This window comes from Triplophysa dalaica, chromosome 6, assembly GCF_015846415.1.
Source record: "Triplophysa dalaica isolate WHDGS20190420 chromosome 6, ASM1584641v1, whole genome shotgun sequence".
Taxonomy (NCBI): domain Eukaryota; kingdom Metazoa; phylum Chordata; class Actinopteri; order Cypriniformes; family Nemacheilidae; genus Triplophysa; species Triplophysa dalaica.
In genome coordinates this window covers 9,992,004-10,009,986 of record NC_079547.1, presented here as the reverse complement: position 1 = coordinate 10,009,986, position 17,983 = coordinate 9,992,004, and positions in this window count along the sequence as shown.

Sequence of the window (17,983 nt, the reverse complement as noted above, 5' to 3'; positions counted from 1 at the left end):
AAATTTCCACCACAGTGCATTTCTCTGGACTCTCTAGGTCAATAATCATCAAAAACATGTTGAGTTTTTTTTTTGTGACCATAACAGGGTCCTTTATTATATTAGCGTGAAACGAGTGTGGTGAAGGTCACCACTCCTTAATAATTAATCCAACTGACTTGCCATTAAGTACTATTATACATATTATGACACAAAACAAGCATGCAACATGTGATTCTTATCGGAAGAGGCATGCCTTCACAACAGTCAAAAAGGTGAAATATCATACATTTAAAATTACTATTTTAAACTTGTCTTTAATAAATACATCATTTGCTAGTCAAATTGCTAATCAGCCAGTCACATAGCATAAACTCAATCCATTTTGGCTTCTAGACGTGGTAAACACACTTGCTGAAGTTCAAACCGAGCATCAAAATGGAGAAACAATTGGATATATGGTATGGGATATATTAGATAACACATACCACCTGAGGATTGTTGCCAACCATGTCCATGTTTTGATGGCTACTTCCAGCAGTAAAAAAAATCGACCATGTCAGAAAGCTCAAATGATCTCAAACTGGTTTCTTGAACATGACAATGAGCTCACTGTACTCCAATGGCCTTCAGAGTCACCAGACTCAACCAAATAAGCATCACTTAAATGGCAAGGTCTTCTGGAATATTGTTGCAGACCATGAATGTGAATCAATTATCTATTTAAATTGGTCGTATTTTTTTTATCAATTCTTCAGAACACAAAATAAGCTATTTTGAAGAATGTGCATTGTATTAAAAAAAAGACCTATATATGTGCAATAGAATGTTTTGGAGACACAGGAGTTGCTTTGTTTTGCTAATGGCTTCATTCTTTATCAATTGACAGCTGCCAAGCCACGCCCTTAGCAACCAAACAGATTATTTTTTGCAATCGTCTAGCCAGACCTACATCTCTGCAGTAGAATATTATAAAGACACGGGGCTTGGTTCGTTTGACTTGTGGTTTGATGTGTTATTAATTGACAGGTATTAATTGACACCCATGGCAACCGAACAGGTTAGCTTAGCAACCGTTTAGCAAGATCTCTATCTCTGCAACAAATCATCATAGAGACATGAGAAATGGTTTATTGCACTCGTCCCTTAGGTATTATCGGTTTACGCCCGTTTTTGCATACGAGTGTACGCATGCATGGTCTGTATTAAAAGTTACCAACCGTTTCTGTCATATTTCTTGGTGTGGAAGAGTGTCATTCGTTGTGGATTTGTTACGGTGCCATTCCTGAGCCTAGTTGACAATGGCAAGGCCAATAGAGGCCTTAGACTGCTCGAACCCGCTAAATGCTGCTTGCAGCTTTAATTATTATTATTATTTTTCCGCCATAGAACCGGTCGCCCAGCCCAAACCGTAAGTCGTAGAAACTTGAGGCTTGGTCAGTTGGTTGTATCTGTGCAGGCTACTCAGATACAGTAAACCAGCCATATCGGCCCATAGGTGGCGCTACAGCGATGCTGAACGCGTTTGGGCTCGTTACTCCTAAACCGTTTGTCGCACACCCAAGTGTCTTATATCAGTGGAATCATTGGCTCAAAACTTAAAAAACGTATATCTCCGATTTCATTTCCGGTATGCAAATTTTTCCGCTAATTTGCATTTTATGAAAAAAATAAAAAATGAACTAGTCCCTGGATTTTTGCCCGATCGGAACCAAACCAACGCTGATGAATTCTGTAGAGTGTGAATGTAAACATTCATTGAAAAAAAGTCGAAATTTCGATTCAGGGTCGCTAGGGGGCATCAAAACGTCAAACCCGGAAGTAGCCTATTTCATTAAAATGGCTATACCTAGAGAACGGTTTGAGATATCTTCACGGGGCTTAGACCATATGTGTAGACCCTCAGTCCGGGGTCACAATAAAAAAAACTCGGTGTTTGGCCATTAGGTGGCGCTATAATAGTAACAAACTCGAAAAGGGCTATAACTATCCAACCGTTTGCCCGATCGACATATTATTTGGTATGGTGTGTCTTTGTGTCATGAACCTTGACTGTATAAAAGGACTTTGGCGTTTCTCAAAAAACATGTCTGCCATCGGCCAATGAATTTTGAGCACTCATTAGACCGGGTAAACGGAGGCCGATCAAAACGACACTTGCTGGGCTTATTTGCCTCATGGTCCTGAAGGTCTGTAAGAAACATGAACTCATTCGGCCACCGGGGGGCGAAATAATGCTTTTGGAGTGCATGAACAACTGTGTATCACGTGACATTTGACATATACAGAAACTATTGGTATCATATGATAGCTCTTCTCATTCTGAACAACTTTGCCTCTGGACACGCGTCTGTCAATCAAACGGTTTGTGAGTTATCGCTGATGATGTCAAAACCTACTTTCGCGAACTAGTCCTTGGTTTTTCAACCAATCGGAACCAAACCAATGCAGATGACTTCTGTGGAGTGTGAATGTAAATAATCATTGAAAAAAAGTTGAAATTTCTTTTCACCGTTGCTTAAGGACGCCAAAACTTAAAATGGGCAGATCCTATCACATTAAAATGGCCATAAATCCAGAAGGGCTTAACATATCATCATGGGGCTCAGTTGATATGTGTAGACCATCACTCCGAGGTCACGTACAAAAGAAGGTAGCGTTTGGACACTAGGTGGCGCTAAAACAGTAAAAATGGCAAAATTGACGTGTATTTCATATCTTAAACAATTGTGTATCACATGACATTTGACACTTACACAAACTAATGATATCATTTAATAGTCCTCCTCTTCATTCTGAACAACTTTGCCTCTTGATCCATTGATGTCACACAAACGGTTCACGAGTTATCGGTGATGGTGTTTAAAACTGACTTTTGCTAACTAGTTCTTTGATTTTTTTAAGCAATTTCTAAATTCTCTATTGCAGGTACATTATAATTGATCATAAAGATTATGAAATGACCATGCCAGTAAACATTCATAACATTTAGTTTGATAATTATTCAAGGGAATGTATTCAATTATACAACACATCTCTTAGATGGTGTGTGACTATGTTCCACATTATAAATCTGGTGGCGAAATGGCCAGGCTCTGTTCACGACTCAAGTATCGGAGAGTTATGCACATTATTTGGACGTGGCAAGTCAAATAGTCTTTACAAACTAACTGGATTACTAATTTTGGGCCTAACAGAACTGCATGTTTCTATTATATAGGTGACTATGATGGAATCCTGCTAGGGGATAAAGGCTATGCCTGCAGGCAGTATTTTATGATACCATTACCTGACACCAACCAACTTTGAATTAGTTTATTTTGTTGTTTTATTGAGAGAAAACAGCTAGTCATGAGTGTGTAAGCATGCAATGCTTCTTTGAGCTGATACTAATAATTTCTATAATTTTTCTGTGTTGGTGGGAGTTTGATCCGTCGTGGGTTCGTTGGGGTCTGACCCCTTACACTGTTCGTGGATTCACTGCTCCATTGAATGGCATAAATACTCGAAACCCGCTTAAAGGCTGCTTGCAGCTTTAATTAGGGTTTCGAGCACGAAGTGCTGAAAACCTATTGTTTTTGTAAGGATTTTTATTCTTATTAGGGTTTCGAGCACGAAGTGCTGAAAACCTATTGTTTTTGTAAGGATTTTTATTAGGGTTTCGAGCACGAAGTGCTGAAAACCTATTGTTTTTGTAAGGATTTTTATTCTTATTATTATTAGGGTTCGAGCCCGAAGGGCTAGAAACCTATTGTATTTGTTGGTTTTATTATTATTATTATACTTCTTCCCTAGAACTGATCGTGCAGCCCAAACCGTAAGACCGACAGAGCTGAGACTTGGTCAGATGGTAGTAGTCCTTGTCGCTACTCAGATACACGGAACCAGCCAAATCGGCCCATAGGTGGCGCTACAGCGATGCCGAACGCGTTAACGCTTGTTACTCCTAAACCGTTTGTTGCACACCCAAGTGTCTTATATCAGTGTAATCACTGGCTCAAAACTTAAAAAACGTATATCTCTGATTTCATTTCCGGTATGCAAATTTTTTCGCTAATTAGCATTTTATGAAAAAAAATAAAAATGAACTAGTCCCTGGATTTTTGCCCTATTGGAACCAAACCAACGCTGATGAGTTCTGTGGAGTGTGAATATGAATAATTATTAAAAAAAAGTTGAAATTTTCATCCCCCATCGCTAGAGGGCGCAAAAATGTCCAAAACGGAAGTAACATATTGAACTAAAATGGCCATAACTCCTTAACTGTTTGAGATATCTTCATGGGGCTTGGAACATATGTGTAGACCCTCAATCCGGGGTCAAGGTAAAAAAAATGCTGCGTTTGGCCACTAGGTGGCGCTATAATTTGAATGAGCTAGAAAATGGCCATAACTACGCAACAGTTTGCCCGATTGACTTATTATTTGGTATGGTGTGTCTTTGTCTCATTCTACATGAATATCTAAAAGGACATTGGCGTATCTGAAAAAACATGGCCGCCATTGGCCAATGAAGTTTGAGCACTTATTAGACCGGGTTAACGGAGGCCGAACAAAACGACGCTCACTGGGCTTATTCGTCTCATGGTCTTTAAGGTCTGTAAGAAATGTGAACTCATTCGGCCACCGGGGGGCGAAATAACGCTTTAGGAGTGCTTAAACAATTGTGTATCACGTGACATTTGACATATACCCAAACTGTTTATATCATACAATAGCTCACTTCATTCTGAGCAACTTTGCCTCTTAAACCACTTCTGTCGATCGAATGGTTCGTGAGTTATCGCTGATGATGTCAAAAACCTACTTTCGCGAACTAGTTCCTGGTTTTTCAACCGATCGGAACCAAACCAATGCAGATGACTTCTGTGGAGTGTGAATGTAAATAATCATTGAAAAAAAGTTGAAATTTTTCTTTCACCGCTGCTTAGGGACGCCAAAACTTAAAATGGTCTGAGCCTATCACATTAAAATGGCCATAAATCCAGAACGGCTTAACATATCAGCAAGGGGCTCAGAAAATATGTGAAGACCACCACTACGATGTCACATACAAAATAACGTGGCGTTTGGACACTAGTTGGCGCTATAACAGTAAAAAGGGTTAAATGTACATGTCTTTTGGTGGCCTAGACCACTGTGTGTCACGTGACATTTGACTAATACACAAACTATTGATATCAAACGATAGAACTCCTCATTCATAACAACTTTGCCTCTTGAACCATTGACGTCTATCAAATGGTTTGTGAGTTATTGGCATGATGTAAAAAACCTACTTTTGCAAACTTGCTTAAGGATTTTTAAGCAATTTCAAAATTTCCACTACAGTACATTTCTCTGGACTCTCTAGGTCAATAATCATCAAAAACATGTTGAGTTTTTTTTGTTTTGTGACCATAACAGGGTCCTTTATTATATTAGCGTTAACCGAGTACGGTGAAGGTCGCTACTCCTTAATAAATAATCCAACAGAATTGCCATTAAGTACTATTACACATATTATGACACAAAACAAGCACGCAACATGTGATTCTTATCGGAAGAGGCATGCCTTCACAACAGTCAAAAAGGTGAAATATCATACATTTAAATTACTATTTTAAACTTGTCTTTAATAAATACATCATTTGCTAATCAAATTGCTAATCAGCCAGTCACATAGCATAAACTCAATCCATTTTGGCATCCAGACGTGGTAAACACACTTGCTGAAGTTTAAACCGAGCATCAAAATGGAGAAACAATTGCATATATGGTATGGGATATATTAGATAACACATACCACCTGAGAATTGTTGCCAACCATGTCCATGTTTTGATGGCTACTTCCAGCAGTAAAAAATGGACCATGTCAGAAAGCTCAAATGATCTCAAACTGGTTTCTTGAACATGACAATGAGCTCACTGTACTCCAATGGCCTTCAGAGTCACCAGACTCAACGAAATAAGCATCAGTTAAATGGCAAGGTCTTCTGGAATATTGTTGCAGACCATGAATGTGAATCAATTATCTATTTAAATTGGTCTTATTTTTATTAATCAATTTTTCAGAACACAAAATGAGCTATTTTGAAGAATGTGCATTGTATTAACAAAAAAGACCTATATATGTGCATGGAATGTTTTAGAGACACAGGAGTTGCTTTGTTTTGCTAATGGCTTCGTTCTTTATCAATTGACAGCTGCCAAGCCACACCCTTAGCAACCAAACAGATTATTTTTTGCAACCGTCTAGCCAGACCTACATCTCTGCAGTAGAATATTATAGAGACAAGGGGCTTGGTTCGTTTGACTTGTGGTTTGATGTGTTATTAATTGACAGGTGCTATTCCACACCCATGGCAACCGAACAGGTTAGCTTAGCAACCGTTTAGCAAGATCTATATCTCTGCAACAAATCATCGTAGAGACATGAGAATTGGTTCATTGCACTCGTCCCTTAGGTATTATCGGTTTACGCCCGTTTTTGCATACGAGTGTAAGCATGCATGGTCTGTATTAAAAGTTACCGACCGTTTCTGTCATATTTCTTGGTGTGGAAGAGTGTCATTCGTTGTGGATTTGTTACGGTGCCATTCCTGAGCCTAGTTGACAATGGCAAGGCCAATAGAGGCCTTAGACTGCTCGAACCCGCTAAATGCTGCTTGCAGCTTTAATTATTATTATTTTTCCGCCATAGAACCGGTCGCCCAGCCCAAACCGTAAGTCGTAGAAACTTGAGGCTTGGTCAGTTGGTTGTATCTGTGCAGGCTACTCAGATACAGTAACCCAGCCATATCGGCCCATAGGTGGCGCTACAGCGATGCTGAACGCGTTTGGGCTCGTTACTCCTAAACCGTTTGTCGCACACCCAAGTGTTTTATATCAGTGTAATCATTGGCTCAAAACTTAAAAAACGTATATCTCCGATTTCATTTCCGGTATGCAAATTTTTCCGCTAATTTGCATTTTATGAAAAAAATAAAAAATGAACTAGTCCCTGGATTTTTGCCCGATCGGAACCAAACCAACGCTGATGAATTCTGTAGAGTGTGAATGTAAACATTCATTGAAAAAAAGTCGAAATTTCGATTCAGGGTCGCTAGGGGGCATCAAAACGTCAAACCCGGAAGTAGCCTATTTCATTAAAATGGCTATACCTAGAGAACGGTTTGAGATATCTATACGGGGCTTAGAACATATGTGTAGAACCTCAGTCCGGGGTCACAATAAAAAAAACTCGGTGTTTGACCACTAGGTGGCGCTATAATAGTAACAAACTCGAAAAGGGCTATAACTATCCAACCGTTTGCCCGATCGACATATTATTTGGTATGGTGTGTCTTTGTGTCATGAACCTTGACTGTATAAAAGGACTTTGGCGTATCTCAAAAAACATGTCTGCCATCGGTCAATTAAATGTGAGCACTCATTAGACAGGGTTAACTGACGCCGATAAAAACGACACTTGCTGGGCTTATTTGCCTCATGGTCCTGAAGGTCTGTAAGAAACATGAACTCATTCGGCCACCGGAGGGCGAAATAATGCTTTTGGAGTGCTTAATCAATTCTGTATCACGTGACATTTGACATATACAGAAACTATTGGTATCATAAGATTGCTCTTCTCATTCTGAACAACTTTGCCTCTGGACACGCGTCTGTCAATCAAACGGTTTGTGAGTTATCGCTGATGATGTCAAAACCTACTTTCGCGAACTAGTCCTTGGTTTTTCAACCAATCGGAACCAAACCAATGCAGATGACTTCTGTGGAGTGTGAATGTAAATAATCATTGAAAAAAAGTTGAAATTTTCTTTCACCGTTGCTTAGGGACGCCAAAACTTAAATGGGCAGATCCTATCACATTAAAATGGCCATAAATCCAGAAGGGCTTAACATATCATCATAGGGCTCAGTTGATATGTGTAGACCATCACTCCGAGGTCACGTACAAAAGAAGGTAGCGTTTGGACACTAGGTGGCGCTAAAACAGTAAAAATGGCAAAATTGACGTGTATCTCATATCTTAAACAATTGTGTATCACATGACATTTGACACTTACACAAACTAATGATATCATTTAATAGTCCTCCTCTTCATTCTGAACAACTTTGCCTCTTGATCCATTGGTGTCACACAAACGGTTCACGAGTTATCGGTGATGGTGTTTAAAACTGACATTTGCTAACTAGTTCTTTGATTTTTTTAAGCAATTTCAAAATTCTCTATTGCAGGTACATTATAATTGATCATAAAGATTATGAAATGACCATGCCAGTAAACATTCATAACATTTAGTTTGATAATTATTCAAGGGAATGTATTCAATTATACAACACATCTCTTAGATGGTGTGTGACTATGTTCCACATTATAAATCTGGTGGCGAAATGGCCAGGCTCTGTGCACGACTCAAGTATCTTCAGAGAGTTATGCACATTATTTGGACGTGACAAGTCAAATAGACTTTACAAACTAACTGGATTACTAATTTTGGGCCTAACAGAACTGCATGTTTCTATTATACAGGTGACTATGATGGAATCCTGCTAGGGGATAAAGGCTATGCCTGCAGGCAGTATTTTATGATACCATTACCTGACACCAACCAACTTTGAATTAGTTTATTTTGTTGTTTTATTGAGAGAAAACAGCTAGTCATGAGTGTGTAAGCATGCAACGCTTCTTTGAGCTGATACTGATAATTTCTATAATTTTTCTGTGTTGGTGGGAGTTTGATCCGTCGTGGGTTCGTTGGGGTCTGACCCCTTACACTGTTCGTGGATGCACTGCTCCATTGAATGGCATAGATACTCGAAACCCGCTTAAAGGCTGCTTGCAGCTTTAATTAGGGTTTCGAGCACGAAGTGCTGAAAACCTATTGTTTTTGTAAGGATTTTTATTATTAGGGTTCGAGCCCGAAGGGCTAGAAACCTATTGTATTTGTTGGTTTTATTATTCTTCTTCTTATTATTATTCTGCCATAAAACTGATACTGCAGCCCAAACCGTAAGGCCGACAGAGCTGAGACTTGGTCAGATGGTAGTAGTCCTTGTCGCTACTCAGATACACGGAGCCAGCCATATCGACCCATAGGTGGCGCTATAGCAATACCAAACGCGTTTGCGCTTGTTACTCCGAAACCGTTTGTCGCACACCCAAGTGTCTTATATCAGTGTAATCACTCGCTCAAAACTTAAAAAACGTATATCTCCGATTTCATTTCCGCCATTATAGATTTTTCGCTAATTAGCATTTTATGAAAAAAAAAAAAAATGAACTAGTCCCTGGATTTTTGCCCTAGTGGAACCAAACCAACGCTGATGAGTTCTGTGGAGTGTGAATATGAATAATTATTAAAAAAAAGTTCAATTTTCAATTCACGGTCGCTAGGTGGCGCTAAAACATCCAAACCGGAAGTAACATATTTAGCTAAAATGGCCATAACTCCTGAACTGTTTGAGATATCTTCATGGGGCTTGGAACACATGTGTAGACCCTCAGTCCGGGGTCACAATAAAAAGACAGTGGCGTTTGGCCACTAGATGGCGCTATAATTTGAATGAGCTAGAAAATGTCTATAACTACGCAACAGTTTGCCCGATTGACTTATTATTTGGTATGGTGTGTCTTTGTCTCATTCTACATAAATATCTAAATGGACATTGGCGTATATCAAAAAACATGGCCGCCATTGGTCGATGAAGTTTGAGCACTCATTAGGCCGGGTTAACGGAGGCCGATCAAAACGCCACTCACTGGGCTTATTTGTCTCATGGTCCTGACGGTGTGTAAGAAACATGAACTTATTCGGCCACCGGGGGGCGTAATAGCGCTTTTGGAGTGCATGCACAACTGTGTATCACGTGATATTTGACATTTACCCAAACTATGGTTATAATATGATAGTACTCTTCATTCTGAGCAACTTTGCCTCTGGAACAACTTCTATTGATCAAACGGTTCGTGAGTTATCGCTGATGATGTCAAAAACCTACTTTCGCGAACTAGTTCCTGGTTTTTCAACCAATCGGAACCAAACCAATGCAGATGACTTCTGTGGAGTGTGAATGTAAATAATCATTGAAAAAAAGTTTAAATTTTTCTTTCACCGCTGCTTAGGGACGCCAAAACTTAAAATGGTCTGAGCCTATCATATTAAAATGGCCATAAATCCAGAACGGCTTAACATATCATCATGGGGCTGAGATGATATGTGTAGACCATCACTCCAAGGTCACATACAAAGGAAGGTGGCGTTTGGATACTAGGTGGCGCTAAAACATTAAAAAAGGCAAAATGTACATGTATTTTGGTGGCCTGGACAACTTTGTGTCATGTGACATTTGACTAATACACAAACTATTGATATCAAACGATAGATCTCCTCATTCATAACAACTTTGCCTCTTGAACCATTGATGTCTATCAAATGGTTTGTGAGTTATTGGTGATGATGTATAAAACCTACTTTTGCAAACTTGTTCAAAGATTTTCAAGCAATTACAAAATTTCCACCACAGTACATTTCTCTGGACTCTCTAGGTCAATAATCATCAAAAACATGTTGAGTTTTTTTTTGTTTTGTGACCATAACAGGGTCCTTTATTATATTAGCGTGAAACGAGTGTGGTGAAGGTCACCACTCCTTAATAATTAATCCAACTGACTTGCCATTAAGTACTATTATACATATTATGACACAAAACAAGCATGCAACATGTGATTCTTATCGGAAGAGGCATGCCTTCACAACAGTCAAAAAGGTGAAATATCATACATTTAAAATTACTATTTTAAACTTGTCTTTAATAAATACATCATTTGCTAGTCAAATTGCTAATCAGCCAGTCACATAGCATAAACTCAATCCATTTTGGCTTCTAGACGTGGTAAACACACTTGCTGAAGTTCAAACCGAGCATCAAAATGGAGAAACAATTGGATATATGGTATGGGATATATTAGATAACACATACCACCTGAGGATTGTTGCCAACCATGTCCATGTTTTGATGGCTACTTCCAGCAGTAAAAAAAATCGACCATGTCAGAAAGCTCAAATGATCTCAAACTGGTTTCTTGAACATGACAATGAGCTCACTGTACTCCAATGGCCTTCAGAGTCACCAGACTCAACCAAATAAGCATCACTTAAATGGCAAGGTCTTCTGGAATATTGTTGCAGACCATGAATGTGAATCAATTATCTATTTAAATTGGTCGTATTTTTTTATCAATTCTTCAGAACACAAAATAAGCTATTTTGAAGAATGTGCATTGTATTAAAAAAAATACCTATATATGTGCAATAGAATGTTTTAGAGACACAGGAGTTGCTTTGTTTTGCTAATGGCTTCATTCTTTATCAATTGACAGCTGCCAAGCCGCGCCCTTAGCAACCAAACAGATTATTTTTTGCAATCGTCTAGCCAGACCTACATCTCCGCAGTAGAATATTATAAAGACACGGGGCTTGGTTCGTTTGACTTGTGGTTTGATGTGTTATTAATTGACAGGTATTAATTGACACCCATGGCAACCGAACAGGTTAGCTTAGCAACCATTTAGCAAGATCTCTATCTCTGCAACAAATCATCATAGAGACATGAGAAATTGTTTATTGCACTCGTCCCTTAGGTATTATCGGTTTACGCCCGTTTTTGCATACGAGTGTACGCATGCATGGTCTGTATTAAAAGTTACCAACCGTTTCTGTCATATTTCTTGGTGTGGAAGAGTGTCATTCGTTGTGGATTTGTTACGGTGCCATTCCTGAGCCTAGTTGACAATGGCAAGGCCAATAGAGGCCTTAGACTGCTCGAACCCGCTAAATGCTGCTTGCAGCTTTAATTCTTATTATTATTATTATTTTTCCGCCATAGAACCGGTCGCCCAGCCCAAACCGTAAGTCGTAGAAAATTGAGGCTTGGTCAGTTGGTTGTATCTGTGCAGGCTACTCAGATACAGTGACCCAGCCATATCGGCCTATAGGTGGCGCTACAGCGATGCTGAACGCGTTCGGGCTCGTTACTCCTAAACCGCTTGTCGCACACCCAAGTGTTTTATATCAGTGTAATCATTGGCTCAAAACTTAAAAAACGTATATCTCCGATTTCATTTCCGGTATGCAAATTTTCCCGCTAATTAGCATTTTATGAAAAAAATAAAAAATGAACTAGTCCCTGGATTTTTGCCCGATCGGAACCAAACCAACGCTGATAAATTCTGTGGAGTGTGAATGTAAATATTCATTGAAAAAAAGTTGAAATTTCGATTCAGGGTCGCTAGGGGGCATCAAAACGTCAAACCCGGAAGTAGCCTATTTCATTAAAATGGCTATAACTAGAGAACGGTTTGAGATATCTATACGGGGCTTAGAACATATGTGTAGAACCTCAGTCCGGGGTCACAATAAAAAAAACTCGGTGTTTGACCACTAGGTGGCGCTATAATAGTAACTAACTCGAAAAGGGCTATAACTATCCAACCGTTTGCCCGATCGACATATTATTTGGTATGGTGTGTCTTTGTGTCATGAACCTTGACTGTATAAAAGGACTTTGGCGTATCTCAAAAAACATGTCTGCCATCGGTCAATTAAATGTGAGCACTCATTAGACAGGGTTAACTGAGGCCGATAAAAACGACACTTGCTGGGCTTATTTGCCTCATGGTCCTGAAGGTCTGTAAGAAACATGAACTCATTCGGCCACCGGGGGACGAAATAACGCTTTTGGAGTGCTTAATCAATTCTGTATCACGTGACATTTGACATATACAGAAACTATTGGTATCATATGATAGCTCTTCTCATTCTGAACAACTTTGCCTCTGGACACGCTTCTGTCAATCAAACGGTTTGTGAGTTATCGCTGATGATGTCAAAACCTACTTTCGCGAACTAGTCCTTGGTTTTTCAACCAATCGGAACCAAACCAATGCAGATGACTTCTGTGGAGTGTGAATGTAAATAATCATTGAAAAAAAGTTGAAATTTCTTTTCACCGTTGCTTAGGGACGCCAAAACTTAAAATGGGCGGATCCTATCACATTAAAATGGCCATAAATCCAGAAGGGCTTAACATATCACCATGGGGCTCAGTTGATATGTGTAGACCATCACTCCGAGGTCACGTACAAAAGAAGGTAGCGTTTGGACACTAGGTGGCGCTAAAACAGTAAAAATGGCAAAATTGACGTGTATCTCATATCTTTAACAAATGTGTATCACATGACATTTGACACTTACACAAACTAATGATATCATTTAATAGTCCTCCTCTTCATTCTGAACAACTTTGCCTCTTGATCCATTGATGTCACTCAAACGGTTCACGAGTTATCGGTGATGGTGTTTAAAACTGACTTTTGCTAACTAGTTCTTTGATTTTTTTAAGCAATTTCAAAATTCTCTATTGCAGGTACATTATAATTGATCATAAAGATTATGAAATGACCATGCCAGTAAACATTCATAACATTTAGTTTGATAATTATTCAAGGGAATGTATTCATTTATACAACACATCTCTTAGATGGTGTGTGACTATGTTCCACATTATAAATCTGGTGGCGAAATGGCCAGGCTCTGTTCACGACTCAAGTATCTTCAGAGAGTTATGCACATTATTTGGACGTGACAAGTCAAATAGACTTTACAAACTAACTGGATTACTAATTTTGGGCCTTTTTGGGCCTAACAGAACTGCATTTTTCTATTATACAGGTGACTATGATGGAATCCTGCTAGGGGACAAAGGCTACACCTGCAGGCAGTATTTTATGACACCATTACCTGACACCAACCAACTTTGAATAAGTTTATTTTGTTGTTTTTATTAAGGGAAAACAGCTAGTCATGAGTGTGTAATCATGCAAAGCTACTTTGAGGTGATACTGATCATTTCTATAATTTTTCTGTGTGTGGGACTTTGATCCATCGTGGGTTCGTTGGGGTTTGACCCCTTAGCCTGTTCGTGGATGCATAACTGCATTGAATGGCGCAAATTCTCGAAACCCGCTTAAAGGCTGCTTGCAGCTTTAATTAGGGTTTCGAGCACGAAGTGCTGAAAACCTATTGTTTTTGTAAGGATTTTTATTATTATTATTATTTTTCCGCCATAAAACCGGTCGCCCAGCCCAAACCGTAAGTCGTAGAAACTCGACACTTGGTCATTTGGTTGTATCTGTGCAGGCTACTCAGATACAGTGACCCAGCCAAATCGGCCCAGAGGTGGCGCTACAGCGATGAAAAGCGTGTTTGCGCACGTTAACGCTCGTTACTCCTAAACCGTTTGTCGCACACCCAAGTGTTTTATATCATTGTAATCATTGGCTCAAAACCTAAAAAACGTATATCCCCGATTTCATTTCCGGTATGCAAATTTTCCCGCTAATTTGCATTTTAGGAAAAAAATAAAAAATGAACTAGTCCCTGGATTTTTGCCCGATCGGAACCAAACCAACGCTGATAAATTCTGTGGAGTGTGAATGTAAATATTCATTGAAAAAAAGTTGAAATTTCGATTCAGGGTCGCTAGGGGGCATCAAAACGTCAAACCCGGAAGTAGCCTATTTCATTAAAATGGCTATACCTAGAGAACGGTTTGAGATATCTTCACGGGGCTTAGACCATATGTGTAGACCCTCAGTCTGGGGTCACAATAAAAAAAACTCGGTGTTTGGCCACTAGGTGGCGCTATAATAGCAAAGAACTCGAAAAGGGCTATAACTAAGCAACCGTTTGCCCGATCGACTAATTATTTGGTATGGTGTGTCTTTGTGTCATGAACCTTGACTGTATAAAAGGACTTTGGCGTATCTCAAAAAACAAGTCTGCCATCGGTCAATTAAATGTGAGCACTCATTATACCGGGTAAACGGAGGCCGATCAAAACGACACTCGCTGGGCTTATTCGTCTCACGGTCTTTAAGGTCTGTAAGAAATGTGAACTCATTTGGCCACCGGGGGGCGAAATAGCGCTTTTGGAGTGCATAAACAATTCTGTATCACGTGACATTTGACATATACAGAAACTATTGGTATCATAAGATTGCTCTTCTCATTCTGAACAACTTTGCCTCTGGACATGCTTCTGTCGATCAAACGGTTCGTGAGTTATCGCTGATGATGTCAAAAACCTACTTTCGCGAACTAGTTCCTGGTTTTTCAACCGATCGGAACCAAACCAATGCAGATGACTTCTGTGGAGTGTGAATGTAAATAATCATTGAAAAAAAGTTGAAATTTCTTTTCACCGTTGCTTAGGGACGCCAAAACTTAAAATGGGCAGATCCTATCACATTAAAATGGCCATAAATCCAGAAGGGCTTAACATATCATCATGGGGCTCAGTTGATATGTGTAGACCATCACTCCGAGGTCACGTAAAAAAAGGAGGTAGCGTTTGGACACTAGGTGGCGCTAAAACAGTAAAAATGGCAAAATTGACGTGTATCTCATATCTTAAACAATTGTGTATCACATGACATTTGACACTTACACAAACTAATGATATCATTTAATAGTCCTCCTCTTCATTCTGAACAACTTTGCCTCTTGATCCATTGATGTCACACAAACGGTTCACGAGTTATCGGTGATGGTGTTTAAAACTGACTTTTGCTAACTAGTTCTTTGATTTTTTTAAGCAATTTCTAAATTCTCTATTGCAGGTACATTATAATTGATCATAAAGATTATGAAATGACCATGCCAGTAAACATTCATAACATTTAGTTTGATAATTATTCAAGGGAATGTATTCAATTATACAACACATCTCTTAGATGGTGTGTGACTATGTTCCACATTATAAATCTGGTGGCGAAATGGCCAGGCTCTGTTCACGACTCAAGTATCGGAGAGTTATGCACATTATTTGGACGTGGCAAGTCAAATAGACTTTACAAACTAACTGGATTACTAATTTTGGGCCTAACAGAACTGCATTTTTCTATTATATAGGTGACTATGATGGAATCCTGCTAGGGGATAAAGGCTATGCCTGCAGGCAGTATTTTATGATACCATTACCTGACACCAACCAACTTTGAATTAGTTTATTTTGTTGTTTGATTGAGAGAAAACAGCTAGTCATGAGTGTGTAAGCATGCAACGCTTCTTTGAGCTGATACTGATAATTTCTATAATTTTTCTGTGTTGGTGGGAGTTTGATCCGTCGTGGGTTCGTTGGGGTCTGACCCCTTACACTGTTCGTGGATGCACTGCTCCATTGACTGGCATAAATACTCGAAACCCGCTTAAAGGCTGCTTGCAGCTTTAATTAGGGTTTCGAGCACGAAGTGCTGAAAACCTATTGTTTTTGTAAGGATTTTTATTCTTATTAGGGTTCGAGCCCGAAGGGCTAGAAACCTATTGTATTTGTTAAGATTTTTATTAGGGTTTCGAGCACGAAGTGCTGAAAACCTATTGTTTTTGTAAGGATTTTTATTATTATTATTATTTTTCCGCCATAAAACCGGTCGCCCAGCCCAAACCGTAAGTCGTAGAAACTCGACACTTGGTCATTTGGTTGTATCTGTGCAGGCTACTCAGATACAGTGACCCAGCCAAATCGGCCCATAGGTGGCGCTACAGCGATGAAAAGCGTGTTTGCGCACGTTAACGCTCGTTACTCCTAAACCGTTTGTCGCACACCCAAGTGTTTTATATCATTGTAATCATTGGCTCAAAAGCTAAAAAACGTATATCCCCGATTTCATTTCCGGTATGCAAATTTTCCCGCTAATTTGCATTTTAGGAAAAAAAAAAAAAATGAACTAGTCCCTGGATTTTTGCCCGATCGGAACCAAACCAACGCTGATAAATTCTGTGGAGTGTGATTGTAAATATTCATTGAAAAAAAGTTGAAATTTCGATTCAGGGTCGCTAGGGGTTATCAAAACGTCAAACCCGGAAGTAGCCTATTTCATTAAAATGGCTATACCTAGAGAACGGTTTGAGATATCTTCACGGGGCTTAGACCATATGTGTAGACCCTCAGTCCGGGGTCACAATAAAAAAAACTCGGTGTTTGGCCACTAGGTGGCGCTATAATAGCAAAGAACTCGAAAAGGGCTATAACTAAGCAACCGTTTGCCCGATCGACTAATTATTTGTTATGGTGTGTCTTTGTGTCATGAACCTTGACTGTGTAAAAGGACTTTGGCGTTTCTCAAAAATCATGTCTGCCAACGGTCAACGAAGTTTGAGCACTCATTAGACCGGGTTAACTGAGGCCGATCGAAACGACACTTGCTGGACTTGTTCGACTCATGGTCCTGAAGGTCTATAAGAAACGTGAACTTATTCGGCCACCGGGGGGCGAAATAACGCTTTTGGAGTGCATAAACAACTGTGTATCACGTGACATTTGACATATACAGAAACTATTGTATCATATGATAGCTCTTCTCATTCTGAACAACTTTGCTTCTAGACACGCTTCTGTCAATCAAACGGTTTTTGAGTTATCGCTGATGATGTCAAAACCTACTTTCGCGAACTAGTCCTTGGTTCTTCAACCAATCGGAACCAAACCAATGCAGATGACATCTGTGGAGTGTGAATGTAAATAATCATTGAAAAAAAGTTGAAATTTCCTTTCACCATTGCTTAGGGATGCCAAAACTTAAAATGGGCGGATCCTATCACATTAAAATGGCCATAAATCCAGAATGGCTTCACATATCATCATGCGGCTCGGAACATATGTGTAGACCATCACTCCAAGGTCACGTACAAAAGAAGGTAGCGTTTGGACACTAGGTGGCGCTAAAACAGTAAAATTGACGTGTATCTCATATCTTAAACAATTGTGTATCACATGACATTTGACACTTACACAAACTAATGATATCAATTAATAGTCCTCCTCTTCATTCTGAACAACTTTGCCTCTTGATTCATTGATGTCACACAAACGGTTCACGAGTTATCGGTGATGGTGTTTAAAACTGACTTTTGCTAACTAGTTCTTTGATTTTTTTAAGCAATTTCAAAATTCTCTATTGC